This window comes from Pinus tabuliformis, chromosome 2_1 (genome assembly GCF_031772625.1).
Source record: "Pinus tabuliformis cultivar Carrire ecotype Pingquan chromosome 2_1, CPIR1, whole genome shotgun sequence".
Lineage (NCBI taxonomy): Eukaryota > Viridiplantae > Streptophyta > Pinopsida > Pinales > Pinaceae > Pinus > Pinus tabuliformis.
Window position 1 is genome coordinate 749,138,845 of NC_142299.1, and position 11,620 is coordinate 749,150,464.

At 38.3% G+C, this 11,620-nt stretch overlaps 1 pseudogene; it reads right to left on the minus strand.

Moving 5' to 3' along the window:
• Positions 1-213: 213 nt before the first annotated feature.
• Positions 214-6,465, minus strand: LOC149202756 (uncharacterized; annotated as a pseudogene).
• Between the last annotated feature and the right edge of the window lie 5,155 nt (positions 6,466-11,620).

Genomic DNA, 11,620 nt, shown 5'->3' on the forward strand with positions numbered 1-11,620 from the left:
GTGGGAAAGATACTTGGGAATGAGGCCATTCATTACAGATTCCTTGTATGGCAACTCCCTGACCAAAACAATGTGCCAAATTCCAATTCTATGAGACTCATTAGGCTTGATCTGGTATTTGGCAAGAAGTGTGAGAGTTGCATTGTCCATAAACACAAAGAAACAAATGTTTTGTTGTGATTTTCCTAACATACTTGGGTTTTTTAATCTTTCTTAGGCTCCAAATATAGTTGAAATTACCACACCCCCCTTGCACTGTTCCATGACCTTCCTGTCTTCTTCAGACACAAGGAACCCTTGGGTACGGTAATTGGCAAAACCACAAGGCAAATCAGTCCCTTCAGAATAATTGAAATACCTTTTTCTTTCCTTCACATCCAGAGTTCCACCGAAGGTCACTGGACCTCCTGCTGAATAGGGGTTTTCAGGTCCTTTCATGTACTGTAGCCGAGATTTACCAAATAACTCTTCTTTCTAAATCTGATGAACAATAGCCGAGACTGCCAACAACAACGAGACATAGTTTTAGCCTGATTGCTTTAACAAACATGCATGCTATAAGGTAATGTTTCTTGATAGATCTCTCAAATTGTTAAATATGAGGATCTCCGATTACCTAAAAACTCAGAATATAAGTGGTAAGACCGATTTGCCATGGCTGTAGCTTTCCTAAGAAAATACTTCTCCGCTTCATAATCTGAAGGGTATTCGAGCAACTGCATTGCAGAAGACAATAGAAATTGTAAATTAATACCCATCCTGATTGAACCTTTCAGGACTCATATAAGCACAAGTGCCCACAAAGGAATTGCTCTGGGGCAAAGTGTGAGCCAACACAGTTCTGACACCTAAATCGGGAATCTTGACTTCTCTTATTGATCAGTAAATTGGAGGGCTTTATATCATGGTGAAAATTTTGTTCTGGTGCAGGTAATGCAAACCCTTGAGCACCTGCCTGGCAACCTCAGCCAAATAGTGTTCTGGGATTTTCTTGTGGGTTTGAAGAACCTACGCAAGGGTTACACCGTCCATGTAGTCCAACACAAAAGAGACTCATATATTTGTACCCTCTCAAATCAACATCTATCCCCACATTGCACCTCCTTCAATAAAAACTCTGTCACGATGGTGCACATGCAAGCATATACAACTTGTACCAAATTTCAGTTCGGGATTGTGTTGACAATGAAGAGCCACCTGGAAAAATTCTTTGTTTCGTTTGAGTTAAAAATGTTTTCATGGCAACGTTTCATTCTATTTTCCTTCATTCCCGGTATAACCAGAATCACCATTGGAATTTACAATGGAAAACAATTCAGTCCTATCAAGTCCATTAAATGCAATACACATATTAGATATAGGTGCACAGTCTCTATCATCTCATGTTGGCAGAGGCAGTAAAAATGACTTCAATTATTGAGAAGTAAATCAGTCATCTAATCCAATATAGCACAAAATTAACACCCATGGCATCCATCAACATCATGTATTGGTTAAATTTGCAGTTATGGATCCTCCCATTTTCTGCTCTTTCATGACCCTTCACACTTTAAAAAATTGGTAGCTTTTGCAAGCTATAATCTTAGCATCCAATCAAATTTGAAATGAATTAATACAATCAAACGGAATATGCAGCCCACATTCTGTCCATATACAATTTGCAGGCGCTGGATTCATAACCCAAAGAAATTTGCAGGTCCAAAGGAGGCTCTTTGAAAATGCTTCGATTGACTTTGTAAGAGTGTCAATATTCATTTGTTATTGTATTAAAAATGGCTGATTCGAACATGTGAATCCTCACTTTGGGTGTCACCATGTCTCTTACATATGCAAATGGCAACTGATCCTGAGGATTGAAGATTTCTAATTCATTGAATAACATGCAAGAAAATAGCTTCATTGGAAGGGTGTGCTTTCTCAATATCAGTGCAGTATCAGGCACATCTGTAATGCCAATAACACACAAAATTAAAAAATCAGTTAAAGAGAGAACAACCTCAAAACAAATCTCAGATGCTATCACACTAAAACTTCACTATAATTGAGCAAAGTTGAGTTCTCATACCACTGCTATAGGAAGCTTTTCAGAGCTCCAAGGTTGCAAGCCATTGGCACAGTAATTGTCCATTTGACATCTCACAGCTATTTTGCTCCCCCCACTTTCTCCATCTGACTATAAAAATGGCTTCCTCCATGGTATGTGTATCACAGGGAAACGATAAAGAATACCAAATGTAACCAATTACCTGGAAAAAGCAATAAAGGCCTTGTGCGTTGGGGCGCTGAAGGAGAATTTTCAATATGTCAACTAAAAAATATATCCATCCCATGTTATTAATTTATTTTTGCACACAACTTAGAAACTAATTAGAAGCATATGTTAACAATAACATAGACAAACTTTAATGTACATTTTGCTGAATTTAACAATAGTATTGGCTTATTAGATTCTGTTTGGAACAACTTAGCAAATGAAACTGAAAATTTTGGGAGTTTTATATGCCATTTATGCTTTTTATTTACCTTTGTTCTGCTTGTCCATTGCAAGTATTAGATCAAACTCTTTAAAGTCTGTAGGTGATATAGACCTTGATATAGAAGTTATCTCTATTCCACGTTTCTTGGCTGCATTCTTCATCTTGGGATCTGCAGGACCGCCCTTCAAATAATTTCAACATATTAATACGTGATACCTATTTATTGCATTATAATAGACAAAAATACCGATTCAATTAGCCTTGACCCATGATAAGCTAGAACCTACCTCATGGTAGTCAATAGTTCCAGCAGAGTCAATTTTGAATGCTGATGTCAATCCCCTTTTCTACATAGCATCACGAAATACAACCTCTGCAGTGGGACTCCGACAAATGTTGCCTTCCAAGAACAAGAATAAAAAGAGATTATTTTCCTGGAGAGATTAGCAAATATTTTTTCAACTACTTAAGATATCTAAACTTGCAATGCTTTTATCATTCCCAATTGCAACAATAGGAGCCAATAACAAATCATTATCCTTGACAAATCAGATAATAATTTTTCCACAGCTAATAATCATTATCCTTCTTGACACTGATATGCATCACGGCCCTGAAAAAGCAATCATGAGCATTGAGATATCAACGGTAACTAGTTACTAGAATTTCTGCTTTGTAAAGGACTGAAGTAATGCGTAACTCTACATGAAATATTTAGTTACCATGAATTGGTAATTATTCTACAATGTTTTTATGAAGAAGTTTATAGTGGATATTCTCTCATGTGATTGTTCTTTTTGTTCCATTTTCCACTGGCAAGTTAAACTCATGATTAAATATTAAAAAATCAACAACTTATGTAAACATGAAGTGGGCTCACGTATTTAAATGAAACTGAAATGCATCACTCAGCACTAAAAACAGAAAGATGGAAACCAAATCCTTGGCCCTGGATTCCACTAAAATGTTTCAGCTAGATTTAATGACTAAAGACACAAACATTGAGTGTAGAGAGCATAATAAGCCACACTCCTTGGTGATCGGATCTGTTTTGACATGAAACTGACAACCAGAAACACACAAAAATAATCTAGAAAATACATACTATGGAGAGACCTTATGGAAGCAGTAAATTGGCCATTGAACTTAGAAAGTTCAGGCAATTGGAAGTAGCAAACAAAGTGATCATGTCAAGAGTCGGACCCTTGTTTCAATGGCCCTCCGCACACCACAGCCTTTGATTTGATTTCTTCCTTAGAAGCAGAAGGGCTTATTTGTTAAAGGATAAGCCCTAGTCCATTAAGATTGATCATTAAAGCATCTGCTTTCAGGGGTTGTATGATGGGGAAAATAGTTGAGACAAAGCCAAGGCCTTTCTGAGGTGAGATTTCCCTTCCTCTCTCTTCCACATCCAAGGCTGGACCTTGATGTAATGCTCTGAGTTACCAGAAATAACTGGAGAAATACTAAAATACTAAATACACCAAATATAGAAAGGCAGTGTGGCTCAAAAGTATAATAATGATGAGACACATCTACATCTCTTAGAAATGGGAAAATATCTCTTAATAACCAAAATATTGAAAAATCATACACAACTGTGTGAGAATGGCTATAATAATCTCTTGTATATAGTAATTAGGCCCTCCTTATTCATGAGGACCCAGTTCCCCCTTAATGTACCATTTCTTTATCTTGTGTCATCATGGCAAAGTTGTACCCTAACTAACAACCCCAGCTGCCCCGCAGCTTCCACCTAATCAAGAGTTGGCATTTAGCCCCTAGACTCCATACTAATTTCTCTAGCAATTTTACTCAGATCTGGTTTTATCGTAAAAATTGCCAGGATTTTGTCAACAGTTGGTCCTTAAACAGCAATGAAAATATTTAATGGTATTTCTGTGCTCAGTATAAATATTTAAGGCTGTTAAAAATATATTATCGTAGAGTTATTGTCTGTATGACTATTACTTACCTTGATGGGACTTTGAGAATCTGAAAATGTGTAGAGAACCGCAAACTGAAAGCTCTTGGATAAACCAAAAACATGTCATAGATGGAATGGCAATGGGCATGATAAGCAGCGTGCCGATTGTGGCAATCAAAGCTATTCTGCCTTTGAGTTCCAAAATAAATCTAAGCATTGTTGTTTGATAAAGCTAAACCACTAATAGTCCCTGGGCAGCTCAATTGGCGGTGGCTGTCCTATAAAGTCTTATGTAAAGTTTGTGGTCCAAAATCCTTAATTAACTTTGTGGACAGTGTGTGGGAGCGTGCATAGATTCGCCTAAAAGTTATAGTGGTAATATTCACAATTGACTCCATATCATGTGAATTCAAACCTGTACCCGGCTTAGTTGCTGATTCTTTTATATATATATATATATATATATATATATATAAGCAGCTGCTAAAACACTCTGATGATGTATTAGGGATCTAACAATGATAGGACAAGGGATAGCCATGCGGGTCTCTGCGTTGCAGAACTTCAATAGAATTTAGACAACGAGGCACATAAGGATAGTGCACAGCCTTTAGTGTCTATGTCCTTTTGTATTTTTGACAGTTGGTTGTCGGTAACTAGCTTAACAGGTTGTAAAGTTGTTCAGTGATATCCACTAATTCTGTAAGCTTCACAATAGCAAGGCAAGGATGACAAAATCCCCTTGCGGGCACCTTAGGCTAGTTTGAAACTCGTCAGAGAGATGGTTGTCCAATTATGGACAAACGATGATAAATATGCAGTCTATCGTAGTAGTATTATTTTGTACAAAAGTAGCCCAATGAGCTATCTTAATTTTGCTGCAGTTCCATAACGCTGGTTGTTACCCTGCATTAGACCAGTTTAGCCTAATTGGTGGATTCCATATATTTCTGTAGTAACTGTGTACTAAATCTCATCGGATGTTCAGGAAACTGTACATCCTAAGTTTTAATAATCCTTAAATTAGAGGTATATATTGCAATCATTTTTTTCATGTTTGAGTTCCACGGCTTTTAGCTCAAACTTAACTCTTTGATTATCAGGCACCCACCCTGGCTTGAGAGGTCACACCCATAGCATTAATAGCCTAAGGGGATATTGATTCACTAGTGAGGTTGGCGAAGTGTTAAGTTGTTCCCCAAGCTTTCTCACTGTGGGCTACCCCATCCATATGGCACCAAGGAATGAGGCTAGGTGCAGATCTCAGAGGATTTTAACAGAATAGTTATCCCTTAGACCCGACACCTTAGTCGGAGGATGCAGCCCCTCACATCATGTTTCTTCTTGAAACGCTCAAAAGGGTAGAAGAAAATTTCTATGTCCTAACCGGACGTTCGCTGGTATTCAGGCATTACTAAAATTTGCTCTCTGCAATCATTGGGTGGATTGTATGATTGTAAAAATCTCCAGTGCCAGTTTATTATGATTTGTTCTAATAGAAACATAGATGAGAAATTGGGTCAGGGTTTTTAAGAATATAGAAGCTACGAAGAACCTAGCTCCTTTAGTTGAATTGAATAGAACTACAAAAATTTAGTTCGCTCAAGTCAGGCATGATACATAGAATTGTGCTTGGCTTCAGGCTTTGGATCTATAGTGTACACTATACTATAATCTTCTACAATTGAATGGCTGACAATAATGGTAGATGCTATGGAAGCATCATCGCGAACAATGACCGATACCAAACGAACTCGTTGAATCATTGGATGGACGGTACTCACCAAGGCAAACAAAGAGAACTCCAAAAGGCTTGGAGGTTGCAGATGAATCAGACGCCATGGACCTCAATGCTTCTCTTCGTCCTCTTGGTGCTCCTCTTCGTCCTCCTGGTCTGCTGCAAGTTCAGATTAAACCTGCAAACTTTTGGCCTGAAATGAGATGATAAGTTGTGCTAAAAAAGGGTGAAGGTGCAACAATTTGGGAGGGAGAAGCTTTCAGAGAAAAGAATGAACTGCGAAAGAATGGGCAATGAATGAGGCTGCACACCATCAACTTCATCTGCCACCCACGGATTGATAAATCCACGCAGTTCTTGGAGCGAGAGTATTCCTTTGTCAATGTAGACCCATATTTCGATTGCGCTGATTGGTCATTGTCATCAATAAATTGATTACAAGGAAGAACTATACTAGATTTCTCAGCAAACCCATATCTTCCATATACATTGCATTCAAATTCATGACGTTTATCATCATTTGCAATATCAAGATTCACATTAGAGCCTTGGGATTTGCAGTCCTTACCTCTTCCCGTATGTTCTTCCGCATAATCCGAAGGTGTTAACTGCAGATTCTCCTTGCAAAACTCCTCCTAAGAAGCCCTCAATTCCTTGGAATCCACACAAGCACATTTTCTAGATATATCTCTATCTGCTTTCCTTTCACTGTGTTTGCATTCAACGGGTTCCTTCTCGGGCCGATCATGCCCCTTTGGAATAAGGAATTTGCGGGGTTGAGCATTGACCGAACCTCTTCCTGACTTTTTCTTCCTATTGCGAGGACTCTTGAAACGAGCGCTGGGACTCCACTGATTTGGGTTTCCGAGGAGGGGCATTGAGCAAGAAAGTTTCCCTTCAGCAGGGAAAGATTTCTCAGCAAACCCATATCTTCCATCTACATTGCATTCAAATTCATGACGTTTATCAGCATTTGCAATCTCAAGATTCACATTAGAGCCATGGGTTTTGCAGTCCTTGCCTCTTTCTGTATGTTCTTCTTCTTCCGTACAATCTGAAGGTGTTAACTGTAGATTCTCCTTGCAAAACTCCTGAGAAGCCCTCATTTCCTTGGAAGCAACACAAGCACATTTTCTAGATATATCTCCATCTGCTTTCCTGTCACTGCATTTGCATTCAACGGGTTCCTTCTCAGGCTGATCATGCCTCTTTGCAACAAGGAATTTGCGAGGTTGAGCCTTGAAATTGACCAAACCCCAATCTGGGTAGTTAGCAGCACATCTCATAGATTTACATGAATGAATCCCAGAGGCATTAGCCAACGAAGGTGTTTATGAAATATTGGATTTCAGAGACCCACCAGAGCTTTTCACACACCCATTAGATGTTTTCGCACTAAAATTACCATCACGGTTCTGTCCCGCAATGGCAGCACAAGCAAGCTTGAGCCCATTGTTAATATCCTCTTCTTGAGACTTTTTCTTCCTGTTGCGAGGACTCTTGAAACAAGGGCTGGTACTCCGTTGATTTGGGTTTCCGAGCAGAGGCATTGAGCAAGAATGTTTCCTTCAGCAGGGAAAGCGCTGGGTTCCAAAGAAAGGCATCGAGCAGGGGAATCCACTAATTTCGGTTTTCCAGGAGTGCCATTGATTTGGGTTTCCAAAGAGTGGCATTTCAAGTCAGTGTCGCTTCAGTTATAACCATATGTTTAATCCAACGATGGCAATTGTTTAAATAGTCTAACATTTCAATCAAAGGGATTATAGCAAGACAGATGTGATAAGAGGGGAGTTAATTTCATAGGGAACGCCTTACGGCGTAATTAAAGTAATATTAAAAAATAACTAATAAATAAATTACTTTTTATCCCTTAACGTACCTTTTTATTAATTTTTCCTTTTGATCATTGAAATTTACCATTGCATCTGTGAGATATATATTAGTGGTCTGTTGATCTTGCTCCTCATCCTGGTCCTGATGATGAACCTAGATAAAGGTTCAAAACACGTCAACCCTATGTTTTCTATTTGATTTCTCCTGAAGATCTTGCCTTATTATCTTGTTGTGTCAAATTTCTTTTACAAGGCTGCAGTTATTTTGCCAGGATGAATTCATCTTGTTGTGCTGAAATTATTTTGTTGGAGCCCAATTTATTTGTTAGAGCCTAGTTTATTTATTGCACCCAGTTTATTTGTCGGAGCCTAATTTATTTTCCAGAGCCAGATTTAGCTATTGGGGCAGAGTATTGTGAGGTTGCATGTGCTATCTGAATGATTATATTGGTATGTTGTAGCAGCCCTACACTGCTATGTGTGTTGTAAAGTCATACTCTGAGTATGTTGATTATTGATTGGATGTAAAGTTGAGTAGAAGTTGTGTTAGAAAATGTACAACATTGTCACCTTTGCCGCAAAATGATGGGATTTGAGGAGACTTTTGAAAATCTTAGAAAAAACTTTAATGACTTCAAAAAACTCCTGTACCAATAACAATTCGAGAAAACACATACAATTGATGTTTGGGGGTCTAATGTTTCCTTGGATCAAAGAGCAAACAATATGCACTTTTCAAAGGAGGTGCATGTTATCATACAACTGGAGTAAATAAGGGATTTGCAGAAGGTGTGGGAGGTAGGAATTGACCCTTTACACTTGGATCTGATTTGAAGAACCTAAAGATGACCGCAAAAACTTTCCTCAATCTAGAGAAGCTAGATTCACACCTTTCTAAAGTAAGCCAGTGAGATTTGAGAGTCATAAATTAGACACTCAAACCAACAATGCTTGCTTTGATTCAGTCAAGATTCTTGGAGAACCCTTGTGAAGGGGCAGAATTATAGTAGCCTCATGTTTCAGTGAGATTATTAGAATAACTTCACCTATGCTTCAGTATAATGATGACACAATGATAAAAGTTTTCTGGCTAATAGAAGATAGTCTTCAGGATCCACGTAACATATTGGGCCTTGCGATTGAGAAGAGGCCCAAGATCATAGAAATCATTGCTAGAGTCATGGGTAACCATGATGATTAAGAAAAAAATAAAATTGTTTAGGAGATGATTTACCCAAGAGGAGTTGTGAAGGATTGGTGGTGACCAACTATGTAGCAAGAATGAGTTGAGGAGGAAGGCTCTTTACTTCATTTGTAAGGAATCTTGGGGACCTCACAACTCATGCATAGGTGACACTGAGGAGATGACAGAAGTAGATCAAGAGGATATTCCTTTTGACTTTCAGGGTGAAGATTCTTCTTTGGATGAGTCCATGGGTTCATACAAGGACGCCTCTAAAGAGCATGAACATTCATGTGGGGTTTTTGACAACATACCATATTTATATTCCGTTGTGTATAGCAAGCAACCAGTGGACCCTATGGGAGATATTCAGGGTGATGAGTCACCAACGCTGATTCAACATGCACACCATATGGTGGAGCATGAGTCACCTGAGAAGGATGATATGCACAACATGCATGATGAGCCTTTTGTGGAGAGTGATGAAGGAGCATGTCCTATTTTGTATTTATTTATTTTGGATATTCTTAGAAAATTATAGATTTTGTGGAGACTTTTAGAATTTGGTGGAGATTAAGTAGTTAGGATAGATTCCTAGAATTATGAGGATTTCTCTCAACTTCCTCCAAATATCTAGAAAAAAGTTATCTCTTTGAGGAATTTTAGAGATTTCCTCCTTAAAAATAAATATACATGTAATTCATTTGCAAACCCAAGTTTTTGGAGAATTTAATTAATGAATATTGTGTTTGTTTAGCGTCATTTTGGTACCAGAGCTGAGAAAATTGGTGAATCTTGAGAAAACTACGTAGAGTGAGTGTCGAGCCTTGAGATCTGCGTACGACGGTTGAAAACATGTGTGAGATCTGCGTGGAGCAGTGTTGGAATGTTAGAAATCCTTGCAAACCTGCGTACATAATTATTGTATAAGTCTGGTGCTTGTGTGAATTGATGCCCAGAATGTGTGATCTTGGAGACAGTGTAGAGTGCGTGAATGAGGATTGGAGTTATGTGCTAAGGGAATATTGAAGGGTACCCAAAAATGTGTTGCAGGTTTGAAGTCAAATGTTAGATGCATGTGTTTTTGTTTTAAAATTGTTTGGATCCTCATTTTCATAGATTGGATCAGATCGTGGTCGAAGGTATCAATATTCCAAATACTTGTTTCAATTTTACATTAGCATTCAACTTTGAATTTATATGCAGGGAAGGAATCGTATTGAAGCCTAAGTGAATTAATTTCCACGTTGGTACGTTACCTTAGCATGGAATTTCTATGTTGGATAATATATATACATATATAGGTTCAATTTTAAATGAAATGAGCGTGACATAAGAATGTAAACGTATGGCCATGAGAGAGAATCTTGGCATTATGACACAGGTTTGGTGCTATGGCATAGGTGTTGTCCTTGATGGCAACTCACTCTGGTAATAGATCTCAGTTCAGGATCTTAGAATGAAGGAAAAATATATATACGCAGGTTCATCGTGATCAAGCTATGTATACACGCGGGTTATACGTTCCAAAGACGCATATGCGTATACACGCACTTTCACGCAAGGAAAAGGGCATACATGTGGGAGAACTTATGGTTGGTCAGTGGTATTTAGTCCTTGGTATTTGAACCTATGGTTTTGGACCATGGTATCTCGTCCAAAGTGTTGATCCCAAGTATTGGGTCCATGGTATTTATTTGTTATGGTTTTGGACCGTGGTATTGTGAAAGGCCTAAGAATATAAAAGAGGAAGGAGATCATTTGGCAAAGTCATGATCTGAATTATTGAATATCTGAAAAGTGCTAGATCTGGAATACAGGTTATTAAGGTTATGGTGCAGAGCTGGATTTGAACGAAGGAGGAACCTAAGTGCAAAGAAAATGATAAGTTCTATTGATGGGTCAAAATCTTAAGGCTTGAGTAATAGTATCTTTGTATGATTTTGATTTGTTATATGTGGCGCATGCTTGATCTATAAATCTGATAATTTGGGTTAACTAGTGTCTGAATATTTGAAGGAGTGAATTATCTTTATAGATCTATACGCAGGTTCAGTGAAGTGAAGGCGCGTATACACGCTGTTTCTGTAAGTCAAAAGTGCGTATACGCAGGTTGGTCTTAACACAGAAGTGTATACACGTAGGTTTGTGAATAGTGAAGTAGCGTAGGTCTCTTAAATTATGTTCTAGCTGCTTCTGTTGATTACTGCAGTGATCTAGGTTCAGAATTGGTGTATGGTTACTGTTACTGTGTTCTGGGTACAACTATCAGAGAAGTGTCTATTGGTGAAAAGGAGATTATTTGATGCAGAGATTCTTGATGTTTGATTGATGTTATTCATGGATCCAGTCTGAAAATTTATGAAAAGTGGTCCCTAGAAGAAAGAGAAGGTTGTAGCCTTCCATAGGTCAGCACCTACGTACTAGTACCTCAGCTAGTACAAAAGCTAAGGGGGTTGTAGC